Below are 20,483 nucleotides of genomic sequence, written 5' to 3' on the forward strand. Positions count from 1 at the left end.
TCTCAGTTCTGCTAGATTCTGGTTTCATTTCTACAGGCACTTTTGTTGCTAAATAAATACCAGCTAAGATGGTTTCACACCTCAAGAGGACTCACAGGAAGCTGTAAGAGTTGCACTGCAGCACAATATTACACAGCTCTTTATTGCATCCTGTAGGTTGTGACACTTCAAAGTATTTAATAAATATAGTTTGAGGCCTACTGATGGCACAGGTCAAAGAAACATACTCTCCTGAATATTTAAAGGGGAGGGCTGGAAGGGGTTATGAAAGAAGAGGAAGAACTAATGATTCAAATTATAATCATTGCCTGAAGCATTACTGCTTGTTAATAGTGTTATCCTAGTCACATCATTCAGCAAATTTAGTTCATTACTCCAATCCTATCAAATATCTTATTAGGTCATAGGGACTAAATCTGATTTCCTTTACTGCTATTTGACACCTGACAAAAAATTCAAACATCTTTGAAATGACAACTTGAAAACATTTGACAAAAAATGCAAGGAAATACTCAAGAGACTCCCCTAGAGAGTCAACTCCCTGGTTGAGCTGCAGGGAATGGACTACACACATAGGAGGAAAAGCTGAGGGAATGGTCAGCCAGTGTTACGCAGTGACAAGAGAAGGGGTAAGGGATAAGAACTAAAATACAGATGTCTGCCTCAGAGTGCTAGGCTCTGCTGCCTCTGAATGCCAAGTTGCCAGGAGAATCTGTGGGGTTTCCTTCCTTGCACACACTCAGGAAGGCTCTATTCATGGTCCTGGGTAACTGGCTCCAGGAGGCCCTGCCTGAGCAGGTGGTTGCACATGGTGACCTCCACAGAACCTTTCCAGACTCAATCATTCTCTGTGTTCTGTGGGGCATTCCCAGTGGACATCATAGGTGAGTCCTTCTTCCACAAGAGCCCTCAGAGAAGCTGAGTCAAGGCTCTTCTTTGCACCAAGGAAGTCAGCCAGACTCCCCATGTGCATGATCCCACTGCCCCAGTGCCAGGCCCTTGTGTTCAGAGTCACTGGCCTCTCACCAGGGAACCTGACCTGAGGTAAAACATCCCCACCAGGCCACAAAAAGAGGACAAGGTCCTCTGAAGCAGCGTATTTCCAGCTTTGTAGTATCTGCTCTCCTCACCTGAAACCTGTGATGTCCCTGGGAATTGTCTGCAATGGCACTGCTCTCTCTGCTCTTTCTGTAGTTTTCAGTCCAGAACCCTGGTGCGCACACACGAGGCAAGGATGTGGTCCTACACCAGGAGTGCTGCATTTGAGGAGAGCATTGGGTGGGTAGGGCTGTGGTTCCTCACAGTGGCTGTCCCAAAACTATGTGCATCAGTGGTACCTCTGGCCTGTTCTGCTTTCCCTAACCCCTCATGCAGGTACCCTGTGCTATCCCAAGTCATGCTGTCTCTCCAGGGGAGTGGAATGATAGAGGCAGTGGAGACAGGAAAACATTCAAGGACACCCTTGGGATGCCCTTACCTACCATCTCCCACTGCCCTCCTGGACTTTCTTTGCATTTTTCCCTCTTATGTCAGGAAAGGTCAGGCAGGACATGGTGGGGGTGCCAAGGAGGCTCAGGGGCATAGCAGCTCTGTTGCCACAGCCAGTACCAGCAAAGGGCAGCAGGCACACTAAAAGGGAGGCTGTTCACCAGCACAGATGGCTCAGAGAGATTGTGAATAGTATTCGGCTGAGGGGAGCATCAACCCAAATACATCTAAGCACAAAAACACTCCTACCTATTCTTGTGATAGCAGTACAGTGAGCTCTCTGAGACATTTTGACATTTGGCCTAACATAAAAAAAATCCTGCAAAACTTTCTGGCAAAACACAGCTGAAGCACAGACAGTACCAAATATTTATGGATTAACTCATAAACTTTAGAAGAGACTACCTGATGATATAAGGCATCCTTAAAGGACATTGATTTCCTCCCAGCAATTGAGTACTTTTCATGACAAAAACACTAGAAAGATCATGATGCTCAGTCTTTCATTTGATTTTCTATTTTACACTATAGCAGATTCCAAATGCCTGTAACTTTTAAGGTAAACTGATAAAAAATACTCTATTTACATTACCTGTTCCGGTACAAGAGATTTATCCCATGTGTCTACCTCTAGATTCCCATTCCATTGCATTGACAAAGAGTTAGACAAAGGGCACATTGAGATTAATCTGAAAGTTAGAAATGCCAACATCTGTGCAATACACAAACATTCAGTAAAGGAAGAGGAACGCAAGTAAAGAACAAACCAGGACAGGCAATGCTTACACTCCACCATAGGTAAATATCCAAGTATTTACTGATCCATTATTCTAAATTTGTCAATGTGTATTTTTACTATAGAAACACATATGAAGACCTGAAGGCCTTTTATCTATTTGTCAACAAATAGCAAGTCTGCTCCTTCCACAAGTACATGCCTTACTGAAAATAACCTTTCATCTACAAACTGTTTGGGGACAAAGTTTGATACAGGTTCTTTTTCTTTCCTGTTTTCCCCAGTTTTTGCTGCCTTAGTCAAGATTCCCTGTTATTTGTTGTAGATCACCTTGAATATTTTGTAGACATAGTTTTGTGTTTGTGATAACTGCATGATCCTTAAGGCAATTCTCACATTCCAAATTTCCTTTTAAAAGAATTTTCAAACTTTCCTCTTTCCATAGTTTGAGAGCTTTTTGTATTCCTGATGTGAAAGAAGGACATATATTTTAGAGAAAAATCTTGTGAAATAATTCATTTTTCCACCAGAAAATCTGGTCTCAGCAAACAGATTATGACAGGCACTTTCACATGCTGAACTTAATTTGGAAAAATATCTTGATAAAAAAAAATAAAGGCAAAAGAAACTAAAATACTTAGAAATGTTAAGGGACTGGACATGGATCCGGCCAACACAGTCTAGGTAACCAAAGGGATTGGGCTAAATGATCTTGAGATAAACCATCCGGCCATGACTACTCTGTGATTCTCTCTATTGTAATTAAAAACAAACAGGAGATTGTTAGGCATAAAATATTATAAAAAGAATGTATGATTTTAGGTTGCACATGCAACTTAAATTGTTATAAGCATTAGTCAGCTGCTTAACAATACATGAATTCTCTTAAGGAGTTGAAATAACCCTACACATTTTATCTATCTTTCAGTAGCTTTGTCATTTATTTCAATGGGAAGATTCATTCCTTACTTTGCTTTGAAAGGGAGAAGTTGGATCTAGGGAACTGTCTTCAACAATCTGTCTTCATTTAGCAAGAATACCTGTACAGTTTCTTTTCATCATTCACCCAGTATTTAAGCAAGAAAAATAAATTATTATTTTGTATTTTTCTCAGTGGTTTTTAAACAAAACTTATACAAGTATCCTAATAGTGGTACTTAATATCTGCATGATTTAAATAATGTAATCATTTACATATAAAAGAATGGCTGTGAGGAATTAAACCCATAAATTCAATTTAAAACATTCATTTCCTCCAAAACCCTTGAGCAAAGATTTTTAAAATTCTTTTCAATTCACAACCACATTTTTACTGATGTTTGTCTAAAAAATCTTTTAAAAATCTGCAAACATTTAGATTAAAAATTATTATTTGCTCTTTAAAACATGAAGGTGAAAACCTCCTGCTGTACGGGGTCTGCCCAGTATGTATCAGCAATATATTTCCCAAGGAAGAGAATGAAAACCAGATTAATATGGAGAACAGGGGAATGCTAACCCTGATTTGGAAAGATTCCTTTATAAATTCAGGGTCCAGATGGTCAGCTGCATCTCAAGCCAGGCTAATGCTGATACACAGATATGCTTTGTCAGACAACAATAAACACATGCCTGTCCTGGTTCAGGGGTGAGTGTGTGAAGCACCTCCCAGTACAGAAGGCAGCAAGGCAGTAAATACTGACACAGCCACAGCTGCAGTGGTTCCTCACTGTGAAGCTGCTGCCATCTTCTCCAACCCCACTGTGACTTTGGGCTGCACCAGTCTCCCCTTCCCCAGTGCACTCTGAAGAGAATTATGCCTCATCATCCTTATGGGTACAACCACAGAAGGCTCATGTAATAAGGACTGATAAACACCCTCCAGCTACACTTCTTAGATAAAAAGTCCTTTACTCTTCTCATACAAATGTATTTTCAGTTGCTGGTAAATTTTGGGAAGCTTCATTTGATTGGAGTGAAGTTTCTCTTAACAGATGTATACTTCAAACTGATTTTCTGAGATAGAGGTTAGCCAAAGAGTTCCATTAATATGGAAAAAGCAATAAGAAAATTTCCGTAAGTGAAGCATATAGGAATGTGCTTTTAACTACCTCTGCAAATATTCCTAAATAATAAAAGATTCTCCAAGAGACTTCTCCAGGCTGAACAATAATACACCAGAAAACCTGAAAACAAACTCATAGACACTGTCCCAAGGCAGCAAATGCAGACGAAACTGATGATTATATCTGCTTTCTTTCCCTTCTTTTCTCTTCATGAATCACTTGCATGGGAGTAACTAACAGTAGGAGTCCTAAAATTTTGCTACAGTCTCATGTTTTACCTGCATTTTACTTTCAAATATTTAAATTTAAATTAGCATAGACTGGCTGCACAACATGTTATCATCCAATACTGGTTTATACTTCTTCAAATCTAGTTCTAGGTGAAATCTTGTCATGTAACTGGCTTAATTTAAAAATTTTGAATTATCAAGTTAATTTCATGAATGGATTAATACAAATAATTTTACCATTATGCTTCTTTTAAAATAGACTATTTGCAATTTGATAATTTATATGGTTTTGCATAAGCTCTTCCACTGAATTTAACTAGTAAAAGTGTAATTGAATTCCAAAATTACTGTTTGACAGTGGAGGACTTAGAAATCTGAATGATGAGAAAATTACTTTAAGTAGGGAAAAAATAAAAATAATAATAACACCTATAAATTACTATAAATTGTCATTCTGTCATACTATGCCTTCCAAATTCGTTGTCCTTAAATTCAGTCAAATATCTGACCATCACAAAGTATAGCTTACTTTGAAACACTTTCAGTGTATGTCAGCAAGAATTTGCACGTAAATTGGTACCTGTAAGATTTCGTTCTTCGATACTAGCATTCAGATTTGGGTTCAGACTTTTCTCACCCAGTGATATATTTGTGTGTTTTATGTTTGTGTGCATGTATTTATATTTTTAGAGTCTGTCTGTTCGTGGATTAACTCTCTCAAACAACATAATTTCAGATCTCCTAAGGAATCACCAATCCAAATTTTTAAATTTTTATTTAATGCAATAAATTCCCTGAAGCAGAATGATATTTTTTCCCCACATGAGAAAATTACTTTATCTAAACTAAAGCACATACGTTATATTGAATAGTTAAATAATGGTGTAAATCAAATGAATAACAGACTAAGAAAATACAAAGTGCTGAAAAAGTTCATGAACATTAAGTTATCATGAGTTAACCCTATGGTGAACAGACAAAGCTTTAATATAAATATACTGCAAGGTACAAAACCAGGCAAAAGATGCATTCTGTAAACTTTTCACTGTAAACTTTTCATTTTCATTCTGAAATGCATTACTAGCCCAAAACAGCAAGGAACTATATTAGTACCTAATTCCAAGCAGACAATTCTACTGAAAGCCATTTGCTTAACTTCTTGTTTAAACTTTAAAATATTTTGTGATGTTTCCTTTTTTTGCTATGTTTTGTAAACATAAATAATGTGTGAGTTCATATACAGCTTCCCATGAAAAGTCTCAATCCAGTGTTTAACTCACAGTTTTAAGTCTTTTTACACTGAACACCCAGAGCAAACCTACAGCAAGGCAACTGAAACAGAGAGGGTGCCACACCTCTGGGGACTTTCATGGCAGCTGCAGACTGTGCTCAAAGCACTCACAATCAAATTTTGTACAAAGCATGCAGTGGGTTCCCCTGGCTGTGTGCATCCTGCACGTACAGTCCCTGCTCTGGAGGGAGCATTTCCTCTTACCTGTGGGGTTTTCTTCATGGACATGCCCTTCTTTGGACAACTAGAGAGCTGTTGGCTGGGGAGGACCTGCCTTTCCAAGCAAGCGAAAAGCAGCTGACCAGGAAGCTGGTCAGCTGGTGTAGCAAGCAGGCTGAGAAGTTACCCAGACAAAAGGCAACAAAGCAGCTTGATAAGTAAACACACTGGACAGACTTGAACTCCCAAAAGCCAAGCAAAGTGTGGCTGGGCCGCAAGTTTGAACCCTGGACACATGATCCGCTGCAGGACCTACAAACATGTCTCCTGGCACTGTACTAGCTCTGCCAGCTAGCCTGGTCTGAAAGGTAGGACATGGTGGGACCTGTTCCCAGTAGGAAGAACACACAAGTATTCACTGTGTCTGTCTCCCCCAGCTCTTATTATCCTAGGCTGTTGTTTGACCTTTAAGTACCCTCACCACGAGACTCCAGAGCATAATGGATGTATCAGATTTCACACTACTCCTATTTCACATCCAAGAAATTTTCTGCACAAAAGCATAGTTTTCGAAATCATTTTAGATACTTTTCATGAGGGAGGGGGATATGGGGAATGGAGAGAGATATAAATAAACAAATAAGTATGAACTCATTTAGGACCATGAGACACAGAGCTACATAACATGGGTGAATGCATGGTTCAAAGTTCATATGAAAATTTGTACTTTAATTATTAAGGATTCTAACCTCACAGTTCTGCAAACAGATCTCAGCTTAAAAAAAAAAAAAAAAAAATGTCACAAGAGAAAAACAGACTTTGCTTTCTATCAGCAAAGTACCATTATAACTCTAAGTGGTCCACTTGCAGCAAACCATGACCACGAAAGAGCAAATTCCAGAGAGCATAAGTATGACGTTTTTCCCAGAATAGTCCTAACACTATTAAAACTGACATACTATATTGCTTAGTACCTCTGAAAGCAGAAACTTCAATGAGACATGAAAACCTTCTAAGTTTGAATGGTATCCTCATTGAAGAAATGAATATATAAAATAATGCTTGACATAGTTCAGATAGACCAAGAGTATCTAAACCCAGGGATTATATTAAAAAGCTTAGAATCTTAGCTAGGACTTAGAATGATTTTATCACATGTTAATAAAAGAGTTTGAAGGTGATATTGTGCTCTTAGCTGCAATAAGACTCACTAAGAGGCAGAATTAAGAATCAGAAGCTGAAGCTAGAGGAAATAAGCAATTCTTCCTTTGTTGAAAAAGCACATTTAGAAAGAAGATAATGTAAGAAAAGTCAGGAATTGTATCCATAAGCATCACCTTTAAATTTCTCAGTCTAACACATTGCAAAAGTAGACATTTCCTGGATTATTTTCTACCTTTTGTCCTATTCATTTCCCACCCTACCATGTTTGCCAATGAATGTTGCTAAACAACCTACAGGAGACTCTTTTTTCCTTTCTACTCTTGCTGAATTTTCCTATTGCACTCCAAACCTGAACATAGGAGGCTATATTCGTTCCATTGCAGTAATGTAACCCTTTTCTCGTGCTACATTTCCCCTGTATTTTAAAAGTCACTTTTCACTCTCTTGCACTGAAAAAAGAATGATCACTTGCTGATCATTCTGTACTGCATTTTTTGTGAACACCAGTATTGTGACTATCTTACTATGGGTTATCCTATACATTAGTATTCCCATAGCTATACACACAAAAAAACAATTCAATCTGCATATTGAATAAAGGGCCTTAAAGTTATTTCTGTGAGAAGACTTTAGGAAATTACTATAATGACCATGATTTATGTTTTCAGATTTTGTTTTGTCATTGGAAGTTACTGTCTTCATCCAAAATAAACTTGAAGAGATTACTCAGAGCAACAGATGCTTTCTCAAAGGAGAGATTTATGTTTAAATAAAAATACCCCACAATATCAATTAACAGGGCATTAGGTATATGTTCCTATAACTTTTAATTTTAATTACAGTCAAAGTGTATTAGTAATTGGGGTTTTCAGGTCTCAGCTAATTGTTTCATTTACTGTATACATACATGCTCTGCTATATACACTAATTGGGAATCTATTATAAAAAATGTAAGTGATTACCAACTTTCCCTCTCTTCATAATTAAATATCTTGGTAGGAAGCATCCATATGGAGATAAGAGAGGCACATAACAGTATGTTCCTGAAGATCAAGGGCTGCAGACTTCTAGAAATTTCATATACAAAAAGGCTGGAGTAAGGCCAGTCATTTTAATGGTCAGAAATAGGTGAATGTAGAAATACATTTCTGCCAGACACCACGTTTCACGACAAGTGCCTGGGACATCACAGATCTCACCATCTGTTTACATGAATGAGCCACAGATGTTCAAATCTCCACATGAGCTGAGTACAGAAGCTGCATAAAGTATTCAGATTCTGAAAAGTGCAAATATTAAAAACCTCAGCCCTTTATTTAATTTTAAGTAGTTTTTCAAGCATAATTTTCATTTAATAGATTTTCTTTGTGTAATTGATGGTTTGTGCTCATAAATATCTAATCACCACACTAATTTTATATCAAGGTATGCATGTACTGAGTGTAAAGAAAGTAGAAAATTCATTCTCATACAAATATATCTTCTTTTCTATACCAATTTACTCATGAAGCCAGAAAGAAGAGACAGAAAGATAGGAATCAGTGCAGACTCTTTGGCTATAAATTAATGAAACCACAAACCTTGACATCAATGCCCAGAGCTCAAAAGAGTTTAGGGAGGAGATACCTAGATAATAAGATAAGGAATAGACAGACTATGTTTGAACATCTTAACTGTTAGATATTAATTTAAAAGAAGAATTTTAGATTTTTTGATTCATATTGAATGAAATTTTATATTTAAGGTTTAAAAACAGCAAGCAAAATCAGCATCAAAAATTCAATTTTTAATTTTGCATGTAAATTGTACATGTACAACCACACACTAACTCTGGTGTGGGGGTTAATAATCACAAATTAACACATGCAGTACTTTAGATAGTGTAAAAAGAAATATATTAAGGCACTTAATGTTAAAAAAGGGCCCACTGTGTTCAAATTAACAAAACACTTTTATTTTTAATTGCATTTGTGAAATGTGGTACCTTAGGGGAAATATAATTATCACCAAATACTGATTGAGTCACATATTGAAATTCTTCATAACAAGATCAGCTGTGAATTGCTTTCCCCTACTGTGTCAGACATTTATGTACTGCAGTCAAATGCAATTTTTCTTAACTAACCAGAAAAGATTTGGGAGAACTGTTCAGGATAACTACAACCACAGACAAACATAGATTTAATTAATCACACTTCACAGCATGCACATCCCTTATGTTCTCAGATTTCTGGTTTATCAGTGAAATAGGGTATAAACCAGCTTTCAAGCTTTGTTAGCTCAATTTATACAGCAGAGTCCTTTTATTCCATCTATATCTTTTTTTATCACAGGCCATAAAATCACCTTCCAACTTCTTCCACTTCAGTTCCTATCTTACCCTCAGACCACATCCAAACACACATCAAATACAATTTTTGCCAACCACACTTTAATAAAAAGTTTATACACAGCTGATTTTGTACATATAATACACAAAAAGCTGTTTTTCTCCTTTTAGCTTTTCAAATCCATTACTAAACTAAAATAATTTCATTTTTTTATTTTGGTAAACTACAAAATATATACTTACAGTCCTTACTCAACTGCCCATGACCATGAATATTCAAAAATATTTTGGTCTGCTTCATCAAAACTCAAGATATAAATGAGATTGTGTTTGATAACAAGAAAGCTAACAGACTGTCTACAGGCTGACATTCAGATTCCAGGTTACAGCAAGGTTGAGCTTTGCTAGCTCTCCAAATCACCAAGACAGGTAAAACTCACTAGCAAATTATTTAAAGTAAAAGACACCATCATTTCTCATGCAGAGAACGGCAAGTTCCAGTGAACCCTGAGTGAACAGCATGTTCTCTGCACACAAGCCAGGAGCTATACTACTTGGGCAGAATGTTTGTGTTACTGCCTGAAAATGTAAATACATCTGTATTCTACTTTGGGTAACAATACTTTCATTCAAGCAGAGCAAGTGGGGACACAGGAACAGAAAACTACTTTTTCAGATGCACAAAACTCAAATCTTGACACAACAAAACCAAAGTAATTCGTTCCTTGATCTGGAGAATGCAAATACTTGCAAATAATAAGGTTTTTCTATGTCTATACAAATGTAAATTCTCACCTACTATGAACATCCACACATTCATCTTTGAGGTATATTTTATTATCAGTAAGTTCACTGCATAACTATCATACAGAAAGTGACTACAAAGACAAAATTACAGAAGGAAGCCAAGAGCTGGTTTGTTAATATGAATTAGAGACTTTTTCTTTTCCCCTTACATTGCATCACATACTTTAATACTATAAATCAACATTTTAAAGATACTTTTAAGGTACTGGTTGGAAAAGTTAATTTGCATTTCAATGTTCCCTGTTATTCCCTTTGGTTTCTTCCAAATGTGATAGGAACTGACTTGTTTTTCCTTCTAGTTTTCCTTCTTTTCTCTCTCTCTCTGCCCTCCTCACACTTTTCAATCTCCTGAATGATCTACCAGAACATACAGACATCAAAGATGTAGGTTTATGCTGTTTTAAGAGGATACAAGGTATTATTGCAATGACATGATTATATGCTTGCTTGTTCCCAAGACCATTCAAATACTGCCCTCCAGGCAGAGGGCAAAACATTTCTGGTAAAAAAAAAAAGAAATAATAATTTCTTTTTTAATCTTGATTTATTTATTTATTTTTCAAGCTGTGGAATAATCTTTATAGAGTGCATAGTTAATTTAGAAATTCTAAGAGACCACTGTAAATGAGAGAAAAAGGTTCAGTATACACTTGGCTAAGAAAAAATTCTTTATCTTTTTTTGTGATTACAAAATTTCCATATTTTTATATGACAGGTTACAACAGAGAACCATGACAATACAGTCACATAAATACAATCTTCTTTAAACAAAAAATATTTCATATCTGTAAAATTGAGATATGCAGAAATATTTGTTTCAAAGACAAGCAGAGATACACACAAAATCACTTAATATTTTCAAACAAAATTACATAGCTAGAGTGATAGCAACAGAAGGCCCTGTCTGATCATCTAAATTTGACCAGTGCTTAATTCCCAAGGCTGCCATGAATTATCGAATAGGGGTAACTGTTGCTGACATGGACACCTGCACTCACACTGAAATCACCAGATCTTCAAGATTAAGGGGAAGGTTTGTTATTTTTATAAGTTCTTTCAAGTTATGTAAAGCATTTCTTAATATCAGCCTTAAATTTAAGGAGACTAATACACATGAATTTCACTTTCTTCAGCTGAACACCAATGCAAACAAAAAAGACAAAAGGACACAAGGTAGGTAGTATGTAAAAGCTATAAGTTCTGCTGTCTTCCTTTTGAAGTTGAGCTCCCTTGCATTTATAAAGAATAGCCTCTGGCATGTTTTAAACAAGGCTGCAAATCTGAGGCTCTCTCCTAAACTCTTGAGAAAACTTTTCCAAAGAGCTCTAAAATTCTAGATATATAGCCTTCCTGAACTAGGTGTAAAATTTTGCAAGAATCATTTCACTTAAGACAAAGTTCCTAAGTTGTATCAGAGGCTCTGAGCTATGAATGATGGGAGCCTCTAGACAAGAAGCAGTAAAATGTTCAGTGCAAGCTAATTCCGGTCTAATTATCTTTGGCACACTGCACCTATGATGCTTCTTGGATCAAACAGGTATCCTAATGTGGACCTTCACTGACTCAGGCTTTTGCTACAGATATGTATAATACAGCACTCTATTGCAAATATGTTCCAGAATTTCATTCCTTCTTTAGCTGCTGACCTGCTCTGACTTGCCCAAGGTTATGTTTAAGTTGTGCACATACCCATCCTGTGCCTACCACCCTGTTTAGCTTATAATCTCATAAGGGCAAGGACTTCCTTTCACTACTTGTTTGAACAGCATCCAGCTCAACAGGACTTTGATCCAGCCTGAAGGCACTGCTTGTGATATGTTAGATTCCAAATAGCACACATAGAATCTGTCTCAATACAGTTTCAGCTGGAAACAGGGTATTAACATGAATTGTTAGAATTGTTAGCAGTCCATGTGCTCGGCTACAGCACATTGCTCACCTTGGGATCACAGCAAACACAACATCATAAGAAAGTTACTTAAACTTGCAAGTTTTTTTTCCACAGTCTCTCTTTTTTATTGAGCACAGAAGTAAAGTAGCACTGTTGAGAGCTAATTAGCCTGACCATAGGAAAAAAATTATCCTGGCATAAATAACTTCCATTCAGATGAGACATGACAAGTCACATGGCTGTTCAGACTACAATACCACATTCTCCAAGTTTTATGTCTCACCAACTTAATTCCTTGTGCTTCACATACGTCAGAGGAACTCTGCTGAAACCAGGTTACATGTCTAAGAGAACTTTGGATTCTTATTTCTTATTACATAAATATCATAGGAATTAATAATTTATAATGTAGTTCATTATCTCATTTGATGTATATCATCTCAGCCAAACTGATTTCAGGTTTAATATTACCCCACAGAGTAGCATATCTACTTGCTTTATATGATCATTATAGTAAAGTTGGCAAAAGTTACCTCAAAAATATTCTATGTGCAAGCAAACCCCTTGTTAAAATTCATAAAGCCATTTAGAGGAGCTAATCTATTCACTTTGCTTATCCACATCTAACAAAAATATTTGAGACATAATCAACATATTGTTCTCTTTCAGTTTGTGATGGTCACTTTAATCTTGCAAGCATCTGGGCATTGCAATGCAAGACATGCAAGTAGGAATATTGCTAAAATTATATTTCTGTTTTACTATTTCAGGGTTGAAAAATAATTTCTTTGCTAGCAAAAAAAAAAAAGAAAAGATATCTAGAGAAGTTTTACAAAGGTATTTTATATACCCAGGAGCAATAATATATATTAGAAAGAGCAAGGCAGCTGTCTGAAGGATATTTACTATTTTAAATTATTTAGTCACACAGTTCTATCTGGAACCTTAAGTCAAAAATAAAAACTAATAAGAAAGAGCATAGGCTTATGTATTGGTAGCAAAACATCTGTGATTCTTCTTATAACCTAAGCTATTTTACCAGCAAACACCAGCTTTATTACACCACACAGCAAAGTCACTTTTCCAGTGTTAAAAAAGCAACCTGGAAAGTTCTTTACATGGACATGTGTTTATAGCAATGAATATGATCTTATAGTATTAATGAGAGAAGTGTAGAGTGTTACCTTAGTAGCTTTCTAATTTCTGACTTCAATATGTTGCTCTATTGTTTTAAACCTGAGTTGTGCAGAGGTAACATTTGATAATCTCAGGAAACCAACAAGGGATTCACTGTGATAATTCCATCTGATTAAACCACAGGTCCTGTACAGCATTTCCCAGAGGTTTCTAGTTCACTGTGGGTAGAATTTGCTTTTTAAAGTCTGAACTCTAACATGCTGCTATTTTGCTTGCCACAAAAAAAAAAAAAATCGTTACAAATTACAGAAAACATCACAGCACATAAAAAGGGGCGGGGGGGGGGGAACGATGGGACAGGGGAGGGTGTTAAACCTTGCAGTTGTTAAACAAACGAGTTGTTAACACTATCTTGCCTTTTACTGATGTCTGTTCTTATTTAGAGGAAAAGGGGGGGGAGTATGAAAGGAGTGGGGATTCTCTGTCATATTACAAGCTCAGAACTGTGTGCATTTCTTCATTAGTTCTACGACAATTGCTAGTATACAGTATACTTGAAAATGTGAGACATGCCACATGCCTTAATTAGGCACAAATGAGGTGTAATGCAACACCACTATATTTTCTTGTAGTAAAATAAAAGCTATGAGACGAAGTCTATTTCAGATGTGCACGAACACCAAATGCACTGACCACATGCAAAATCATGTTTTAAACCTAGCAAGAGATGAGCTACAAAGTTTACTTACCTGATCTTAAACAGCACAGAATCACAAATGTTAGCTGCCAGTGAACTACTTTCTAAACACATGCATTTCTTGTTTACAGTATGTAATTAACAGAGTAGAAAAAGTCAAAATTACTCACAGAATCCTGGCGATGCAACAGCAAACTATCTAAGACAGGAAATTCCAGTGCAATATTATAAAACAAGTAGAAATAAACATGCATAAAGTCAGGAACTGACAGGCCTCTGGATTACTGCAACTGTAGGAATCATGCTCATGCATGCTGGGCTATAATTTATGAAACGGAGCACAGGAAACAACCAATCGCTTAGCTTCTCCTAACAAGTCCAACTGGCTAGGAAAAGCTGTAAGTGCTGCACAGAACAATGAAGAGGATCTATCCCACATATTAATCTGCTTATCTAGGATTGCCTTCTGTGTAGAGAGAAGGAAGCATGTAAAAAGAGAGGGAAAAAAAAAAAGAAAAATCACCGTTCCATTGTTAACAGAATAAATTCCAGTCAACATGAAAATCCTCCATTGCAGTCAGATGGCTAGTACTGTAGTCAAATATTTGTACTATCTGCTAAAACATTTCAGAAGATCACCATCATCCTTAGCAGTGATTATTTTTCACAATACTGACAAAAAGCTATAAAAAGTGGATTTATACGTCTTATGCAATTGTTTCACAGTTCTGCTGCTGTTAATTCATTGTTACATCTAAATGTGAAACATCCTTCCATAAAATCTGATTAGAGTCAGATTTTACTTTTTACAGATGGTAGGTGGCTTTAGTGCATTAACAAGCCATTCTTCCTGGAAAGCAGTCTGCATGGTCCTAGGATTTAAGATTTACACCATTTACAAGAAAGAGGCACAATAGAATGTGTCTTCAATTAATAACCAAGAAGAAAACATTTTAAACAATATGAAAAGACCACAAATTGCGTATTAGAGCATATGGAGCAAAAGTTGTTCTTCCTGGGACATTCCATTGTTTCAAAATCTGGGTTTCACCAATTTGAAACTAGCATTACTTTGATTTTTTTTTTTTCTGGTAAATAACTTTAATGAAGTGCTTTAGATAAGGAGAAGAAATTTATTTTTTAAATTCATATAAATATTTAATATTAAATAAAAATTGAAATATGTATTATTATAGTTTCTTTTATAGACCAGTGTAAAATAAAAAGATATACTTTTATCTAATAAAAAATACAGAGAAACCTGTCAAAATAAAAATTTGGACCTTACTGAATTATCTTTCTATAAATATGTCCACCGAATTCTCTGTGTTGATAAAATTTCTACTACAAAAAAATAAATGTAAGAAATTATCCTTAATACATAAAAAGCTACAGTTTTTGAAATTGGCTGTTAGCCTGTTTATACAGAAATTCTAGTAATACTGAATGAAAACATGGATAACCTGGGGTGGCAGCATGAATTTGACTAGAATGGATATCATCTAGGTTTGGTTTGTCCATCCTTAAGTCCTTTTTAGATAGAGTTATTCTTTATATTTCTTTCTTTTTCTTCTTCCTGTTGAAATCTATGCCACAATAATTTCTGGGCAAAATGCATTCCATAAAACAGACTCCTGTATTTGCTGTGAAGATATAATATTTGACAGATTCTACAGATATTTTGCAGTTTTAGATTCTTTCTGAGAAGACAGCTGGTAGCTGCAAATGACCATCTAAACCACTTTGTCCTTGTGGGCACCATAACTTGAATTAGAGAGACAAAAGCCTTAATCTCATGAATCTTGTCTTTTTACAAACCTAGGCATAGGCGGGCTCCTCCCCAGGTTTACAATCTACTGTAGTAATAATGAACTTTTTCAGTATTGCATCCTTTTGAATATGTCTTGATGAGCACTTGCAATGCAAAAAAAAAAAAACAAAAAAAAAAACAGTATGCTGAAAGTGAACAATTTGTAACAGACATTGAAAGTGCTATTCAGTTGTGTTGTTTCTTTTAATTAGAAAAAAATCTCAATGTTCCACAAATTCTTGAGCAATATGTGAAAGGAACAACTTCATTCCAAGATTCTACAATTCCACCAGGGCTAAAGAGCAGCCACCTCCAAAGAACAGCATTTGTAAACCAAAGGCCAAAGGTGAATTGATAGCATAAAAATAATATTTTTTAAGGGATAATATTATACAATTTAACCTATCAATTTGAAAATATTCTAGTCACACCTATGGGATGCATACAAAATCTCTAGTTATCTATATTCATTGGCGACCTTGTCACCAGCCCATATGCTATTTGACAAACAAAATGGTTTCACAGCTTTGGAACTGAGTTAGTTACCTTTGCAAGTCATGTCTCTGATCTGAAAATGGAAACCTTATAATTTTCAATTTCAGCTCCTTGCTTTCCAAATGTAAGAAAAATAAAGCAACTATCAGCTGGTTTCTTTCCATGATGACTGAGGAATAACCTCCTCCAAAGACAAGCATTTGCTAATTAAGAGGCAAGTGAATATATATACACACATGCTAAAGTGTTTTTTCTCAGATTCATTCAAGTAGTGGTCCGCCTTTTCCCCCCAAACAGGCTTCAGAATTGTCCCTTCTATCCCAATATACATTGACTTCATGAAAGGCTTTGGTTAGGAGGCAAATGCCTCCCCCACATCCATGTCAAAAACATCTTTTTACACATTTTGCTTCTTTTAATAAATTTCCCAAATAAAATACAAATGTGCTAGCTCTAAGTCTTTCAACAAAGAAACCTAACACAACTCTCAGATATATCTTTAAATAGTGGTAGTCTCTGGTTTTGCTTCTCAAAATCACAAAGAATATTAACTCCAACCATTTCCACCAGTGCAGGATTTTACATGTAACCTGACACCCACATTCAGTGTTTTGAAAACAAAAATCAACTGAGTATCACAAGAACTTGGTACCATTCCCTTATTTGCTGTATAACTGTGGACTGTATCACATTGCCAGTTTACTGTAGTTCAATTTAAAATCAAATAACTGAAATAATATCTGCACTTGAGAAAAGTCTTCACTGAATAACTGGATTGTCTGAGGTAAAGTAATACAGTTAATCCTTCAGTACTTGAGATAACATATCCTCTTTTTCTATCTTGTTAAATTATTCATCTCCATAATAGGAGTTTTCTGCATGTAATTCATTGTTTCTGTACTTGGCTGCCTTTCAGAACTCCCTGATTTATTGTGTTTCTGAGTCTGCCACACTGATATCAACTTCACATCAACTAATAAAGTCAGCACCGTTAAAAGTAATGCATTCTTCTGCCAGTTACAGGAGTTTTTTTTAATGGTTCATGCACAAATTATTTTTCATTGCCAATGCTTGAAATTATTTTGTTAGCTGAAAACTTTTTAAAATGCTGTAGCACACAGCTTAAAGGGAAAACATCAAGCAGGAACTTCAGCACTTATTTGCCTGAAGGTTAATCTTTCTGGCAAACTGAAGGGGAATCCCATTTTGATACATTAAAGTGTCTGGGCACAGTAGACTGATCTGGCTAGAAGAGGCAGGCACAGCTTAGATATGAGTTAGGCAGCTTGGTAGCTACAGGTGTCTGTATGGAAAAATGCTAATAGGGCGGACCTCATTCGTCATCTCTCCGAGCTAACTTGGGATCTGTGAAAAAGGGGCTATTTTCATCAGTGGCAAATAGGTTCTCCAAAAGAGTACACAATTAAGTTAACATCCTGGTTTTGACTGGGTTTAATTTTGTCCATATATCTGGCACGTGTTTATATGTGCAATTTTTGCTGGAAACAGTCTTGATAATACAGACATATATCAGCTATTGCTGAGCAGGGCCCACGCAGCATCAAAAATGCTTCTGCTACTCACCCACCTCACCAGCCAGGTGGCTGGGGGCACAAGGAGTTACAGGAGGGATACAGCTGGGAAGACTGACCTCCAGTAACCCACAGGATTTTCCATTCCATATGGCACTCTGCTCAGCATATAAAGCTGGGGAAAATAGGAGGAAGGGGAAGGATGATTGGAGTGATGGTGTTTGCTTTCCCAAATCACTGTTAAACATAATGGGCCCCACTCCTCTGGAGATGGCTGAATGTCTGTCTGCCCTTGGAAAGTGGCTTTCCCTGTTACACTGCCTTTATGTCAATCCACAAGTTTTCTCACTTTTGCTCTTCTGATTTTCTCCCCCATCTTAGTGGGAAGTGAGTGACCAAGCTTAGTTGCCAGCTGCTGTTAAACCACAAAAATTACATTCACAGATATATATAAATTTTCTCAACTCTCTTTTCCCCCCACTGTGAATTTTGCTGCTCATCCCTTAGATTTCACATGCCTTTATTCCTGCAGCTCCTAAAGTGTTTTGTTGATGACAAGATATTTGCAAAATAAACATTTGCAGATGTACTTGCTCTCACAAAGTGCATTTGTGCTCGGCTTTCCTAGAGTTACCTGCAATCCATGAAGTTCATACAGAATTGTTACCAGTTTATGTCTGTGGGCTAACTATATAAGCTACAAAATCACCCCTTGCAATGCACACATAAAATATGTGGACAGACAAGCATATTGCTATGACCCTACTCTAAAAACAGCAGCAAAACTCTACATGCTAGGGCATAATTGCAGATATGAATAATGGAAGTAGAGATCTACAAGAAGTCTACAAGAAGAATTGTGTCTGTTTTTTCATCTGATTAATCAGCAGGTATAATCTGCTAGTCAATATTACATGAAGAATAAGGTTGCTCTAATACTATTTGAGAACAAACACTGCTCTGAATGATGAATAAGCAAGCATACAGTAGTTTAATAAACAAGTTGTTAATGTCTCCAGATGTCTCCAGATGCTGATTTTATTCAGAGCAATGCTAACAAACACCAGATCATAAAATAATTTTGTACTCTTTATGATAGTTTTGTGAAGGAAATCATTTGAACTGCACACAAAGAAACATGGAAAATATGCAAGGAATGGAACATATGATCCATGAATACACATCCTACGTCAGAAGCAGAAGGACTTCATCCAGCATGTAACCCTATAAAGATTTAGTACACATTATACAAAAGAATGTGAAACTCCTGCTTACAGTAAACAAGAACAAACTTTAGTTCAGGTTATGTTATGTGTCTACAAAAAACAAGCTGAAGAAACAATGCACATAGCAAACTTTTTTGGGAAATAAATAAATAAATAAATAGTCATTTAAAATATACAAAAATTTATTTAGGAAACCATTTATTCATCTGTCCTACAGGTTCACATGCACATGAAAGAGCTCAGTCAGTGATAATGTTGCTACTAGATGTCCAATTAACTGCCAAATTCAATGTGAAAACAATATAAAGTTTTGAATTCTGCATAGACAGATATCAGAGTTGTACAGTTTGGCTGTATTACTAGCACACCTTAAACCTGCATAAAATATGTTGTATTTAGCCCAGTGGCCCAGACTTGAAAGTGAACTATATGGGATACTTAGTGGAAGACATGTCCACCATCTCCAAGAAATAGAAAAGAACAGATAGAAAAGAATAAAAAAGAAAGCTAATCAATTTTTTACATACAAAGAATGGAAATACACACACTCTATACTACACCCATTAGAAATTATAGAAACGTAGAATTCCTTTCAGTTTAACATATGTTGAGAGAGACGCAATATTAAGCAACTTTTCCCATGATCACTGACTTTGGAATTGAATTCCATCTTCTGACTCTTACTCCAGAATTTAAGCCACAAGACACCCATCTCCATCCCTACGTTCTGCAGCAAGTTATAGCTTAAAAACTACCTATGAGGCCATGAGGTTGTATAAACTGCTTCTATAGGACTGAACATCCTGCATGTGTAGGCTCAACTTTATGCTTTCAAAGTTGTATTACCTACCCAGAGTAACAATGATGAAAGACTGCTAAATCTCATTTGTCTGCTGGAAAGCAGTCACATTTAGACTAATGAAAGGCTGGAGGCAAGGGAAATCAGTTCACTCAAAAAGGCTAGTACATGAAGGGAGTAAAGTGATAAAACTATTCCAGAAAGAGAAGGTATGGGGACAACATTAGAAGTCTCTTTAGCTATGGACAAACAGACACATACAGATCCACAGGAAGCTAGATTCAAGGGACGGGCTCACAGAAGACAGATATGTATAAAAAAAAAGTTTTCACTTAGACATATTCTTTCTCCTACAAAGGTAAGAAATAAAGAGATGGAAGAGAAACTCCATAATTAGTCCAGAGGACTAATTTTCTCCATATTAACTAGTAACATCTGGTCAGGAATGAAGAAACTGTCTCCAAGATACTAAGAGAGCATGTCTTTAAAAGAATGATAAACCTTATGCTCAGACATATGCCAGATAAGCTATGAAAGCAGCTAACTGAAGTTCAGAACATAGCAAACGCAATCTGTTTGCCACTCTGTTGACAAACCTTGTAAATATCCAGCTGGGGAAGCCCCACAAAGCTTCTATTTTCTTAGTC

General features: G+C 36.2%; 1 protein-coding gene and 1 long non-coding RNA gene across 4 annotated transcripts in view; one reads left to right on the forward strand and one right to left on the reverse strand.

Moving 5' to 3' along the window:
- PDE4D (phosphodiesterase 4D) overlaps positions 1-18,019 on the reverse strand; it is a 527,299-nt gene extending 509,280 nt beyond the window's left edge. Inside the window, exon 1 of one of the 2 annotated variants that reach the window (XM_072922389.1) lies at positions 14,145-18,019. The gene's annotated coding sequence lies outside the window, so the exon portion shown is untranslated. Of the gene's footprint in view, positions 1-5,994; positions 6,590-14,144 lie in introns of those variants that run through there. The other variant, XM_072922391.1, reaches the window with a different exon arrangement.
- LOC121468141 (uncharacterized) overlaps positions 1-20,483 on the forward strand; it is a 231,237-nt gene that overhangs the window by 159,117 nt on the left and 51,637 nt on the right. The window lies entirely within an intron of this gene.

The sequence above is a fragment of the Taeniopygia guttata genome, chromosome Z (assembly GCF_048771995.1).
Source record: "Taeniopygia guttata chromosome Z, bTaeGut7.mat, whole genome shotgun sequence".
Lineage (NCBI taxonomy): Eukaryota > Metazoa > Chordata > Aves > Passeriformes > Estrildidae > Taeniopygia > Taeniopygia guttata.